Here is a 14612-nt window from a genome sequence, read left to right on the forward strand (position 1 = left end):
TTTGTGTGGTCGTTTTGCACACCAATATCAAAGATCCGTCTGTTGACTCGTATCTTATTTTAGCATTCGGTGTTGGGCAAGACACATTTAACGGGGCAGCACTTAGCTAATTAGCTATCACTGCCTGTGTGCAGTAACTGTATGTTATGACCGTGGCATAATCACAAACACATGAACCCAGAGAGTCCGCTTTAGGCTGTTGCCTGGTTCACAGTTTTGTTTTTATACCCCCCCTTAATGCCAGGTTGAGGACAGTCTGGCCAAAATTATTGGTTTGCGATGAGTTCTAGCCAGTGCAGAGGGTGGTGAAAGCTTAAAACGGAAAGTTCATGGATGGGTTCTCTTTTTGTGAGGCATTGTACTGTTTAAAAAAAAGACAAAAGTCCCTTCTTTTTTGAGCAACTTGAATGTTTGCATCTGTGAGCTGTTGCGACACAGAGGGAATCCCTTGGGTGCACTGACCTTGCATGAACGAGTCTGTTTGTGTCTGTGTTGGGGGTGGGGGGGTGGTGGTATCATGTCCACAAGTCAGTCTATCCTGGGCAGATAACATAGATTTTGAGGTCTTTAATCAAATTACATGTTTTGTAACAGATGCCCTTCTACCTTTTAGTCCTTGTAGTCTTTCAAATGCTTTGGGGATTCCTCTTTTACTTCATACAGCAACCTTGCACTCATGCTACATGTTGGGTATTATCATTAGAAATGTAGTCTTCATGTAGGAGTAGATGCTGACTGTTAGTCTGTCTTTTCCTTTGTTGTTCATCTTCTCTTTTGTTTGTGTTTTGTTTGTCTTCACACTAGTCTTCTCAGTCTCCCCCCTGCTGCCTAAAGTTCTGTTCTTGCTTTCTTGCCTTGCTGGCACATGGCCGCCTGTTGACTTTGGCTTTCCCTCTCTGGCAGCAATGGGTTGGCATAATGTGCGTGGCCTAATTTACCCAGTTTGTGCAGTGGTGGATGGCAAGACTTTTGCCCACCCCCACCCCTAACGTTACTCCCGCTTCCCCTGCTTGCCTGTCAGAGTTCAACAGCATTGTGACATCGCTCACTGTAGCATAGTGAAGAGCTTCCAGGAACTGGAGCAAGGTTCCATGAGTGTGGTACTGGCAAACCACAGCTAGACAACCACATAGACCAGGACTGAAGGGAAATAGCCATTTAGGTATAGAGAGGGGTTTGCAATGGCATGCTCTTTGGTAACTTTCCATGCTTTAACCAGGTCCTTCGTATTGGCTGGGACACTGGACTTCGTGTGAGGTTGTCATGCAATTTGAGTTTCTGGGTTTTAAGCCAAGTACCCAGAGAGTCGATTGGTTTGATAGGTTGGAATACACACACTATAAAATACAAATGCCATTGGCTGTGGCAAAAACATTACAGTGACATCAGACTTTTACTTCTGAATCTGGGATAGTATAACCTACCTCCTCCTCCTCTCAAAATGTATTCTCTCTCTCTCTCTCACACACACACACACACACACACACACACACACACACACACACACAGAAAAAGAGAAAGCAGAGAGGACTTGCTTTCATGGTTCACTTCTGTCTGTTTTTCATGATCTTTTGCTCTTAATTTCTTCACTGTCTGGCCAGATGTACTTTGAGGCGTGTAAAAATAACCATGTCCTAAAGCGCTTTGAAAACAATCTGTTCTAATGTGTCTACCATCTCCCTCTCTCTCTCTCTGTCTCTCTGTCTTTGAATGATTTTTCCATTTACCTGCAAAACAAAACATACTCACTCAGGCTGTCATTATTCAGATTAACATCATGTCTGACTGATGAAATATACATTAGCAACAATAACAGACATGCAACCAAGGAAACCGACATGCAAAATGAACTCCCACTTCCAGTCCTACTTTGACCAAATGCCTTCCTTCTTCTTCTCCATCCCTTCCTTCATTGGGTCCTCCGATGCAGATGTTCTCTCCCTCTCTACTAGCATCTGATTGAATACCCCACCCCCTCTGTCTCACTCCCTCACTTGCCTCTCTTCACCTCTACTATTCCCTATGTTTCTCCTGCCAACAACCCACATTCACACATACACACTCTCTCTCTCCCTCTCTCTCTCCCTCTCTCTCTCTCTCTCTCTCTCTCTCTCTCTCTCTCTCTCTGTCTCTCTCTCTCATAGACACACACATACTGTACACACACCCTCTCGCTATCAGGCTGGTCTGGCTAGAACAATGAACAAGGGAGAATCACATAAACAGACTAGTCTTGCCCGCTGCCACCCAAACACTGCTGGCTGACTCAGCGCTACTGCAGTGGGGTTTGGTTGCCCCTGCCTGCCCGGCCCCTGCCCCGGTGCCATCCGCAGGCCTCCTCCACCACCACCACCACCCAGGGATGCACACTTCCTGCTTCTCTCTCTCTCTTTCTCATCTCTCTCTCTGTCTTTGTCTCTATCTCTCTGTCTGTCTATCAATCTCTCTGTCTGTCTATTGTCAATTTCTCTCTCTCTCCAAGAATGTGAGATTTTCAAGAATGCTAGCATTCTTGAAAATCCACCAACCTTATTCATGAGGGCACTGAATCATTCACATGAAGTATTTCTGAAATTCTTTCATTCATTTGATATAGTTTGAACACCAACTGAAGGTTTTTGACAACTAGGCCTGAAGTCAGTGAGTTTATATTCACATGATCAGACTGAATACTGAGGCATACTTGATGTGATCCACAGAGAGAGTGAAAAAATTGCAGTTGTAATCTCCAGGTAGAGGTCTGCGTGCGCCCGCCCATTCCCACAATATTCTGGCCCGCTCCCGCATTAATCCGTAATTTTTAGTCCCCCTCCCGCCCACATCTGTAACATGATGTCCCGCTCCCGCCCACATGTATTCAGTTTTTCTTTCTGTCTCACAAAAGGAGCACACACACCTGAGAAAGACTGCCAGATGTCAGATGTGATTTTAAGTGTCTTGGTTCTGAATGTAGGCTAGGCCTATCTTTCTTTAGAACGGCTCTAACAACTGAAGTAGGCTAGTCTAATGCCCTCTTCCTCTGTCATGCTTTCGATTTCGAGTTTTGACAACAGACAACACTACTTTAATCATTTCCATATTACATTTTACGCACATATTTAATTTGCAATGGATAATATGCAATGGATTTCTAGTAAACCATGCCTTTTGAGAGTCATCGATATTCAATGCAGTGCATTGTGGGATAGGTAATTGCCGCCCATGTTTGGTGGTGGCCGTGCTCTCTGAAAATGGCTCCATCTTAGCGGCAGTGCAATTAGAGTGACTTGCACCACTTTGCCAGCGCCCCTGTCACCTCAGCGAGCCACCCAGCCATGAGATCAAGGCCCGAACGGAAATGGCGGCTTTAAGACGCAGTGCTGGAACTTGTTCAAACGCTCATGAGGGGCTCAGAGTCGCCGAGGTGGCCCAGCTTTTGGAACTCCACTTCCCCTCGCGATCCTTTGGGTAGCGGCTCAGCGGGATGTCAGAATTTCTCTCTCTCTTTCTCTGAGAATTTGCTTGTATAGAAAACCCAGAATGAGGATGGAAAAAACGTGATTTTGGAGCCATAAATCACATAAGGACTGACCATTTCCATCATCAAATGAGGCAGTGGAAACCCCAGCTGCCTTGCCTCTTCATCTTCCACATCAAACCGCTCATCTAAATGTTCAGGCCTAGACACCAGGCCCGCCAAAAACCTCGCTCTTATTGCAAAATGACTAAAAAAAACTGTCAATGGCGTAATTAGGTTTTTAGTCCGGGCACATTGGATTATTCAGTGAGAGCAGAGAGGCAAATTGAGCTTGGTGTGGGTTGGCACATGTGCACTGGGAAACATTTATCCAGCATTAGCTGGCAATTAGGCTTTGCGAGGCACAACGAAGCTGGTTTGGTGTTGCCATTATGTGGAGGTGGGGGGTTGGGGTATGGGTGGTGATAGGCTGCTGATGCCTCCACTGACCAGTCGAATGCCCACCCCGTGCCCTAGTTAGCCAAGGTCACTCCCACACAGACCTCTTAATCCAGGAATGCATTAGCAATTGACCTGGGGTCAGTTTGACTTTTTGACTAGTGTGATTTTGGCTACTGTTGGAGTCACAGGTACACAGGCTGAATTAATGCTTGAATGCAGGCCTAGGGGTCTGTGTTCAAGGATTGTGTGTGTGTGTGTGTGTGTGTGTGTGTGTGTGTGTGTGTGTAAGCAAAAGTGGCAGTGTATGCTTTGGAGCTGTTTTCTTATTTTCTGTACTGGAACCATAGAAATCAAATATGAACTTCAATAATTCCTCATTGAAATATGAGTTAAATTAAAGGCAATTATCCATTAAGTTACAACTGTTGTGAGGTTTTAATTCACAAATATTTTTAGGGTATCTTGGATTGACTACCACTTAATAATTCTTGCCTTTAAACCGATTCCCTGGGATTGTCCCTAATATATATTACATGCTCTATCCCTCTCTCCCTGTTTTCAACGATTTTCTTACTCCTTTAATTTCTCCTGATCTCTTTCTCTGTTTTTTTCCACATCTTTCCTTCTCTTTTGCTTTGTTTCCTCTCCCTCCCTGCTTCCCTCTGTCCTTCTCCATCCTGGAGTCTATGTGTGTGCGTGTATGTGTGTTTGTCTTTGTGTTTGTGCGTGCATGTGTGTGCTGTGTGCGTGTGTGAGTGTGTGAGTGCATGTGTGTGTGTGAGTGTGTGTGCGCGTGTGTGTGTGCGCGCGTGTGTGTGTGCGTACGTGTGTGTGTGTGTGTGTGTGTGCGCGTGTGTGTGTGTGTGCGCGCGTGTGTGCGCGTGCACGTGTGTGTGTGTGCGTGCGTGCTGAAAGCAGGCTCGGTTGGCTCCAGAGGCAGGAGAGCAGCTAATGCAGTTATATAACAGCCAGCACAGCCGTCGTCTGCTCACAGAGGAACATGCAGGCAGCGCGCTTACATAAGCCTGTTAGGATCATATTGTCGCCGCGTGGAGCGCTTACACTGAAGTGTGTCCTGCTGTTGCTCTCACATTCTCTTTTTTCCTCCCTCCCTCCCTCACTCACTCACTCACTCACTCAATTTGTTTTTTCCTCTCCCGTTCTCTCCATCTTTTTTTCTTTCTCTCTCAGTGAAGGATCTCCGGTCGTCTTATCCCTTGTGGGGGGAGAAACTCACCCCGCAAACAAACCCGGATAATGGTGTGGTCTGGGGCGGACCCGGTGCAGATCTGGCACAGGTTTGGAGCAGAGTCAGAACCAGTGCCAAATCAGGGCTGTCTCATCCCTTCAGATGCAATCAGGAAATGTACAAGATTCCTCCCAGTTCACAGGGTGCATGTGTTGTCTGGTTTGGGATTAAATATTTTTGAGTGTGTGTTACACAACCACAACTGTGCAAGTTGCAAGACTCCATTAATTAAAAATATAACTGTTTGATGAGCTACTGTACTTTGTAAAGTCACCTACCCATGCATACACTCTCTCTCTCTCACACACACACACACACACACTACTTCACTAATACTTCTCAATGCACTGCACACATTACCAAACACACATATACAAATATGCCAACCATGCTCTGAGAGGCCTAAATGTCACACCCAGCATGCCCCCTACTCTTACTCAGCTGTGTGGCAGAGGCTGCACCCCCCCACCCCCGCCCCCGCACCACGGGGCACCAGTGCCTGAGCAGCACACTGTGACAGCCACTGCCAATGACTCACCACCTGGGTGCCAGGTGAACTTCAGAGCCGGGTTTTCAGCGGCGAGCAAGAAAGCCCCCCCGGGGTGCTGTCTGATGTGGCTTCAGTCACAGGTGCAGCGGCCCATGCCAACACACAGGCTGGATGGGGGAGAAGAGGACAATGTGACTACTGTATCGCCATTCTACACCACCACGTAGACTAGAGGTTGGTGTTCAGGTTAGTGATATAGGGGTGAGGTATGATTATGTAAACTATTGCTCTGTGTTTACTGGTAAATGAGTATTGACTGAGGTTACTGACATCTTTTTTTGACAAGTGAAAAAGATATGAATTGCTTAACAGGAGTGTGAGTGTGCGTGTGTACTAGCATCATGAAAACCTAGGTTATCTACAGGTAGTCTGTGACACATTGGACCCTTGATTATGAAAGAAGCTTGCATGTGCAGTACAATAGAAGATATTTTTTATGTTCACTACTGCAGCTTGTCAGGTTCTTACCACCAGAATATGCCATACAGGGCCGTGTGCACATGCTGAGAGAGAGGAAATGAGAAAGGAGGATCACCAGGAGATTAGTTATACAGCTGATACAGGAGTAACGCAGATGCCTGACCATAAATTTTGAGTATTTTCTGTGTGGGCATCTGATGTCATCTATAACAAAGTGCCATGACGGACTGTGTTGCTATTTCCATCACTGAATTTCAGCATTAGGACCTTCCGTGGCATCCGTACCCAAGAGAGACATGTAATTGAATTGGAGCCCATGCTTAAGGTTAACCCCTCTAATGGTTCCCTAGTGGCCCTTGCTTTGTACCACTATTAGTGCTGTGGTAAGTGATTTACCCAGACCCGGGACTCCCGTGCAGGGAGGGAGGGTGGTGGTGTTGTGTGTGTGTGTTGGGGGGCGGGGGGGGGTGGTCTGAGTGCAGTAGAATCAGCTGACACTAGCAACATCTCTCCCCCCTCTTCCCAGATAATCTTAAATGAAAGTGCTGGAACTGGTGTCCGACTGTCCAACTCTTTCCTGCTACATCCTTCCAGTGGATACCATATGCTCCTGTTTTTTCTTTAAAGAGCAGCAACAACATTCCGTGAGCCTGAAGGATTTTGTACTATTGTTCAGACAAAAAACGACCTCTAAACTTAACTGTTCTCACTTCTCATATCATATTCAGTGGCTTACATGCCTGTTGATTCTACATTAAAGCTTGTTTGCTGCTGTTGAGCACTCCCTTGGTTGTGCATCAATGCTTGATCATATGTGAAACTAAGTGGTTTAGGGACATGATGTGGCTGAAAATTGCTAGTGCTATGTAGCCCTTCACACCTACTGAATGCACGAATGGAACATGATTTAAACAATACAGCAGCCTGAAATGTTTTGGAATGTTCCATGACGTCACCTCATATTACCTATTTCTGGGGAGAAGGAGGGAATTAACCAAATTAAACGTTTTACTAACCAATAGACGACACTATGTGCAAGCATCTCATAATTATTAACCACCTCCCCGGATGCGTGCGACGCCACTGGAAAGAGGTGGAGAGGGGGCGGGGCCCTTAGGGCGTCTCGTGCTGGGTGGTGCGGCGCGAAGTGTTTGCGTAGCGCGAGACGGTGTTTTTGTTGTGCTGAACAGCTGAACGCAGGATTGCAGTTCCAGTTTGACAAGGGAGAGGGAAAGCCCCAGTCGCCCGCTCGCTCGCTCTCGAGTAGTGCAACAGTAGAACGGACACCCCACACGCATACATCGCGTGCACGGAGACATGCCGATTGCAGTTGGTGCTCGCTCTACGGACTAGGCTGAATTGCAGCTCCCTCATCACTGTCAGGTAAAGTTCCAGCATACTACTTGCAGGGAGGTGAAGTTGTGTCACTGTCACTAACAAGCTTACATCCTTCTTTCGTGCGTAAATATAGTGCAATGAAAGAACGCCAGTCGAATCCTTTCGACTCATTTGGTAAGCAGGATACGGGGAGTGGATATGGAGTCTTGCCTCTTCGGCGAATAAGGCAGGGAAATGTGCTGAAGTTCTGTTCAGCCCCATTATCGGCTCACAGTATGATCTTGATTTTGCTGATCATTACAGTTTGCGATAGCATAACCATAACCGGAAGAGTAACCTACTGCATTCAGATTGTATAGCTGTTTTGTTAAAATACATTTTACTTCCTGGAAACGGTTACATTTTACCCATATCTCGCCGAATCTATTTATCCATTACTAGGATGATACATTTTAACATAGAGGACATTCGTCGATATTATACACTATTGCTCTGTTTACATGTTACGCATGATGCAGGTGGGGCAGATGGACTTTTCATCTCTTCATTTTTGCTCGTCCAGATTTTTCAGTAGGCTAGCTCGGCTGTCCCGTAGACAAGCCGTTCCAATTGAAATCTTTCCACGGTTATCCAACCAAGGGAAGAATGTATGCCATCTCATCAGGATTCCGTGTCACCATATCTCGTTTTTACTCTCGCCATTTTTTGTGTTAAAGTGCCAGTGAACTAGTTAGTAAATGCGGATCAAGCCACGTTTCTTTTTTGAAGGAGGGCTGATAGGCTGAGGCCACAGTCGGGGCAGAAAAGCCCATGCGTCCGCCATAAAAATAATTAAAAAAAATTGCATTGCGCATCTGCCAATATCCAAACGCGATTCATTATTTCAGTGTATAGTGTATGAACATATTTAATAATCTTGATCATGATCCTTCTATTTTAGTGGTTCTTTGAATATTCAAGCTATCTACCTGTAGTGAAAATCAGACAACTTGAAATCCACTTTTTCCTTACTTGTTCAAGTATTATCCCATGACAGTGTGTAATAATTGCACCATAGTCTTGAGTCCATGGATAGGCTTTTGCATAGGTTACGCTTCTCTAATTAACTGTGGCGAACACACACACAGTTTTCTTTTTTAGAGCCGAGTCTTTTTAGAGCGACATAGCTCCCCATTTATGTGGGCCAATGTATCGAAATGTTTTGCACGACCTGATACCTGGTATAACAATACCAGCAGAGAGCTCAACAAGAACCGGACCAAAGCGAATTATAACTGGCAAAATGAAACGATCGAGAATCGACCCCCGTGAAGGCCTACAATAGAACTTGTTATTTAGTGCATGTTGAGAGTTGGCTCAATACGTCCAAATTTACACTTTCAACAGTAGCCTACACATTTCACATTTCACATTACAACAAAAGTCTCACAGTCTGCATTTCTGACTCTACTTCAGTCATAAAACTCCCTCTCACAAATATTTATATTAGATAATACACATCTGATTGCTATCCAAGTTCTTTATGCAACTGCTGGCTTGTCACCCCATCTTAAACTGTGGGCTTGGCAGCAGAATGCAGTCAAAAGTTTACCTTGTGATCTTAGTGGCATTCTTTCAGTTTCATCACAAAAAAAGTTCTGTGCAATTCTACTTGCAGTGAAATTATGCGTACAATAAGTTTAAAGTGTTTAAAACCCAACCTTAAACTTAGGGACTTAGAGCAGCACTCACTTTCCTGAGATCTAGACATCACATTTGTACACGTCCACATGTGCAACTCTTCAGAGTTTTTTTTAACCATCCCATTTACAAGAAGTGAACAACAACGACATAAAAAAAATTGCTGCTGTTCTTCCGTAAGGCTCAATTTGGCTGAGATCAGCCCTTTAAAGCTAAGGGCTAGTGACAGTTGGAGCCGGGCCCTCTTTACCCAGTGAAAAATGACCTGTGTGTGTGTGTGTGTGTGTGTTAGTGTTACTTTGAGGGCCTGTATGTAAAGTTGTGAGTGTGTGTACTTGGAAGGCAACCTGCATGTACAATTGTGGCTGTAGTTTTTTAATTGAGTATCAAACTGTGCACATAACCAATGGTTATCAGAGGTTTTCCTGAGCCCCAACAATGACAGGTCTGGAAACAGGTCTGGTGTTGATGCAGTGCCATCTTAGGTCCAAAAGACCATGGCCATCCAATTAGTTTTTCAGCTCTTTCCCTTGTTTGCAAAGATTTCTCTGGATTCTCTGAATGTTCTAATGATATTATGTCCTGTAGATGATGAACTCCACAAATACAAATACTTCACAATTGCATCTTAAGACACATTAAAATTACCGGTACATTGTTTCATCATTTGTGCACACAGGTTTACACAGAGTGATGAATACCCCTACATCTTTACTTCTAAGGGACCCTGCCTCTCTGGGATGCTCTTTTTCATACCCAATCGTGTTGCCAGTTACCTTAATTAGTTGTGAAATATTTCTCCTTTTGTTTTCTTTATCATTACACAACTTTTCCAGCATTTTGTTAGCCCTGTCCCAACTTTTTTTGAAACATGTTGCTGATATCAAATTCGAAATTAACATATATTTTCCATGAAATAGTCAAATTTGTTTTTTTCAACATTTGATATGTTGTCTGTGTCCTTTTTGCAACTAAATATGAGTTTAAGAAATGTGCAGATTATTACATTCTGTTTTTATTCACATTTTACACAACGTCCCAACTTTTTCTGTTTTGGGGTTGTAGTACATCAGCACATAGTAGTAAAGAACTAACTGGCGGAGGAGGGAGGGAGGGAGGGAGGTTGAGAGAGTGAAAGAGGGAAGTAGAGAGGGAGGGACTGGGCTATCTGATGACCACCTGTGGTTTTTGCTGGCATCGCCTCAGCCTTTGGAGAAAGGGAGAAATTGCACTGCATGTTCCAGTTGGGTTTTATGTGGTTGGAAACCAGCACAGAGATGTTTTAAATCATAAAGGTCATAGGTTTGCCCAAGATTTTTCAAACCTGCAGTCAAGCCTGTTGGCAAAGAGTAAAGCTGGCCTATATTTTCCTATGTTGGCCTATATATTGCTAATTGTAAAGTGCTGAAACAGAGTACTATAAATGATGTGGCTGTATCACGATGTATCTAAGTTAAGGCGTTTTTGTTGAAATACTGGAGAGAGCTTACTCTATGAGCGGTTGATTCGACATGGGTTTAGTGTGGGGTAGATGTGACATGCACGGCGCTCTCCAAATTGGGTTTTTGGGTAACTTTCCATGTTTATAGAATGAACAATAATGTCAGCCTTATTTAAGCCACATGTGTTGCCCAGATAGTGTTCTCTTGGGGCACCCAAATAATGTTCTCTCTGGGTTGAACTATTTAGACACGCATTCTCTGAATCTGGCATTGCAATAAATACAGACACATTGCCTTGTTTTTATGTAGATTTAAACAGGTTTAGTTAAGGACATTGCTCATTCGACTCCATCGTAGCACAGTTCTGAAATGTCTCTTGAATTTAGTGAACTTGATTGCACTCCCCAGCGTCTCTTAACAGCTTAGTGGAAAACAACAGGCTTCCCATGTCAACTGTCAAAGGTGTTATATATTATCAGTTTGTTGTTTGCTTTAGTTCACTTGTGACTCGCAAGGCTTGTGAGCATGTTGGGGAAGAGTGTGAATAGCCAGTCTGCTTGACGAAAAGAGTAAGGGTGTTGTGTTGCATCATTGGCCTGTGTGGCGCGTGTTGGTGCCAGACAGGCTCCGGTTAGCGCTCTTCCATGGCGCTCGTCAAACGGCAGATGGAGGAGAACGCTCTGTGCCAATTAACAAGGAGCCCACTCAACACCTTACGCCCTCCCCTACTGATGTCTACATTGTAGACATTGTAGTCGCATTGTAGACGCTCACACAAACACACACACACACGTCCATACACATCCCTGACAGTGTACCATTCCGATCTCTAGCTCCCTCCTCTCACTATGCTTTCCTAACTCGCCCACGTACTCGGTCAGACCGTCTCACACACACAGCTGAGCACCTCTCAGCACCTTGTGTTGTTCCTCTCTCCTCACGCACCTTTTTTCCACGCTGTAAAAAGCTGCTACCGCTAGGCAGGTGGCTGAGTGCTGATCGCATGAATTGCCAGTGCCTGTAAGGATATAAGTTCAGTGCATTCAGTACTGCTGCTCTTTTTTGTGTGTGTGTGTGTGTGTGTGTGTGTGTGTGTGTGTGTGTGTCTTTGTACAATACATGTTCATGTTAGGTACATGTTTGCTCATCATCTTCAAATAAGCTCATCATCAAATAGGTCAGTTATAGACTGTATGCTGTAAGTTGGTTGGTTGGCCTGTAGTTGGTTGGTTTAGGTTTCTTGTTTTGTTTTTTTGTCGTTCAACAAGCCACCCCTCACCCCCCCAGGTTGGCCCACCCCACCATTTGGGAACTGCTGCTTTTATTCAATGTCTTCCAAAACATTTAAATCCCCACATGTGGATAGTAACATGGGGTAATGCGCACAGCATGAACTTGGCATCCATCTCTATGTGACTGGATGTCGTCACATCACACGTCACCCTGCTGTGCCAGCGTCCTGCACAGTGTGGCGTCCAGATGCCCCCAGATGCCCTGCAGACTGGTGTGACTGCACCTTTCCACAGGACACATCACTCACCTTGATGCTATGACCACTGGCCTCTAACCGCCACTAGGACCCCCAGCGGTCCACTTTTGCAGAAGCCATCCTCATCATGCTTTGCACTCTCCCTCCTCTCTTAACCCTGCATTCCTTCCTTCCTTCCTTCCTCCCTTCCTTCCTCTCTCTCTCCCTTGCTTCTGCCATTCATCCATCTATCCTCTCCACCTCTCTTGTCCTCCCAGGGAAACAGTAGGCCAGCTGGGAGACCTCGCAGGCCAGCAGCTGTGATTGAGAGGCGTGATGGAGCAGTTGACTGCGGCAGTGACGCGGCACAGGAGGCGGTGGGGGTAATTGTTTTGTCGGGGTGGCGGCGTGTGGAGGATGGAGGGCGTGTGGAGGGCTTAATTAGGGCACGGCGTGTTCCATCAGGGGGTAATGAAGGGGCTGGCGATGAGTGATTGGTGACGAGGCAGCCAATGAAGGGGTGCGGAAAGGACCCGGTCAAGATGGAGGGGCTCACTGACCAGATGGAGAGGAGAGTGGAGAGGGGAATTGAGGGGACAAACGAGGACAGGAGGGAGTACAGTTAGTTGGGACAACCGTGGCCTACTGGTTAGGGCTTCGGACTTGTAACCGGAGGGTTGCCGGTTCGAAACCCGACCAGTAGGAACGGCTGAAGTGCCCTTGAGCAAGGCACCTAACCCCTCACTGCTCCCCGAGCACCGCTGTAGCAGGCAGCTCACTGCATCGGGATTAGTGTGTGCTTCACCTCACTGTGTGTTCACTGTGTGCTGAGTGTGTTTCACTAATTCCCTGATTGAGATAAATGCAGAGACCAAATTTCCCTCACAGGATCAAAAGAGTATACTTATATAAAAAGGAGAAGGTCGGGACTTCAGAGGTATGGCAGGGGCAGATGGGAAAGGCAGATAGGGGCAGATTTAAGAAGAATGGTGTAGAGGGGGTGGTTGGTCAAAAGGAAAGAACAGGAGTAGAAGGATAGCAGAAGAGAGGATATGGGAGATGAGAGTAGGACTGACTGGGAGTAGACGGCAGGATGAGTGGGGCACTAAGGGGCCGGAGTGAGGTCTAGAGAGAGGTAGGATGGAGCAGGGAGAGGACAGAGGGGGGCGGAAGGCATAAGGCATAGCGGAGCAGAGGGGGCAACAGGGGGGTTGAGTGGGGCAACAGAGGGTTAGAGTGGGCAACAGAGGGGTAGAGTGGGGCAGGAGGTGGCTGCTGACTCACTGCCACCAGTTCCAGAAGGCTGCCACTTCAACTGAGCTGCCATCCTGTTTGTGCAATCACATGCCCCTCCACTTTGTGTGTGTGTGTGTGTGTGTGTGTGTGTGTGTGTGTGTGTGTGTGTGTGTGTGTGTGTGTGTGTGTGTGTGTGTGTGCGCAACATTCCTACTGTTCCTCCCCACTTCCCACTGTTCCTTCCAGCTTTTTAATGGAAGCTGCAGTAATGCTGTCTCAGGACCAGGCCATATGCAGTGGGAACACCATGGGACATGCTCTGCCACGCACGCTGAATTAGCGGCATACCATTTGCATGCCAGTTAATGGTTAATCTGCCAGTGTCCACATACCGCTAAGCGGTTAGCCACATACCGGCTCCTGGTCAGCTCACATACCACCTGAAAGGCATGTGCATAGCAGGCACGGGTCAACTGCGTACAGTTAGGCGCTACATACCAGTGGGTGGAGAAATATGACGGGCGCTGTTTCACTGCAGCAGCATTGCAGCAGGATGGAGGTCAGGGTGTGGAGAAAGTCACGGTTGTCAAGTCTACGTAAATGACTATTAATGTCAGTGTTATTATAATGGGTGTTCCAGACTGGCAGAGAGAAGCACTGTGAATAGAATGCATTCAATAGAAAATAAAAAAAGAAAATTTGATAGAACAAATGCACCACTAAAGCTACAACTGTGACCTCTGCTTGTCCTCCTACTTTGAAACCTACTACTACTCCTGCTACTTGTACTACAGCTACTGCTACTATTACTGCTACTACTACTATTGCTACTACTACTGCTACTACTACTACTGATACTACTATGCTGCTACTACTACTACTACTACTACTACTGCTACTACTATGCTACTACTACTACTGCTGCTACTACTACTACTATGCTACTACTACTACTACTACTGCTACTACTATGCTACTACTACTATTGCTGCTACTACTACTACTGCTACTACTATGCTACTACTACTACTGCTGCTACTACTACTACTACTACTACTGCTACTACTATGCTACTACTACTACTGCTGCTACTACTACTACTACTACTACTGCTACTACTATGCTACTACTACTACTACTACTACTACTACTACTACTGATACTACTATGCTACTACTACTATTGCTGCTACTACTACTACTGCTACTACTATGCTACTACTACTACTACTGCTACTATGCTGCTACTATGCTACTACTACTGATACTGCTACTATTATGCTGCTACTACTATGCTACTACTACTACTGCTGCTACTACTACTACTGCTAC

General features: G+C 45.7%; 1 protein-coding gene across 2 annotated transcripts in view; it reads left to right on the forward strand.

The window, feature by feature from the left end:
* Window positions 1-7285: 7285 nt before the first annotated feature.
* Window positions 7286-14612, forward strand: part of hivep3b (HIVEP zinc finger 3b) — a 78612-nt gene continuing 71285 nt past the window's right edge. Inside the window, exon 1 of one of the 2 annotated variants that reach the window (XM_076280529.1) lies at window positions 7286-7500. The gene's annotated coding sequence lies outside the window, so the exon portion shown is untranslated. Of the gene's footprint in view, window positions 7501-7608; window positions 7630-14612 lie in introns of those variants that run through there. The other variant, XM_076280530.1, reaches the window with a different exon arrangement.

This window comes from Alosa pseudoharengus, unplaced genomic scaffold (assembly GCF_046254945.1).
Source record: "Alosa pseudoharengus isolate Yale_2024_CS ecotype anadromous, Long Island Sound unplaced genomic scaffold, YU_APseudo_1.1 YU_APseudo_1.1_scf_12, whole genome shotgun sequence".
Taxonomy (NCBI): domain Eukaryota; kingdom Metazoa; phylum Chordata; class Actinopteri; order Clupeiformes; family Clupeidae; genus Alosa; species Alosa pseudoharengus.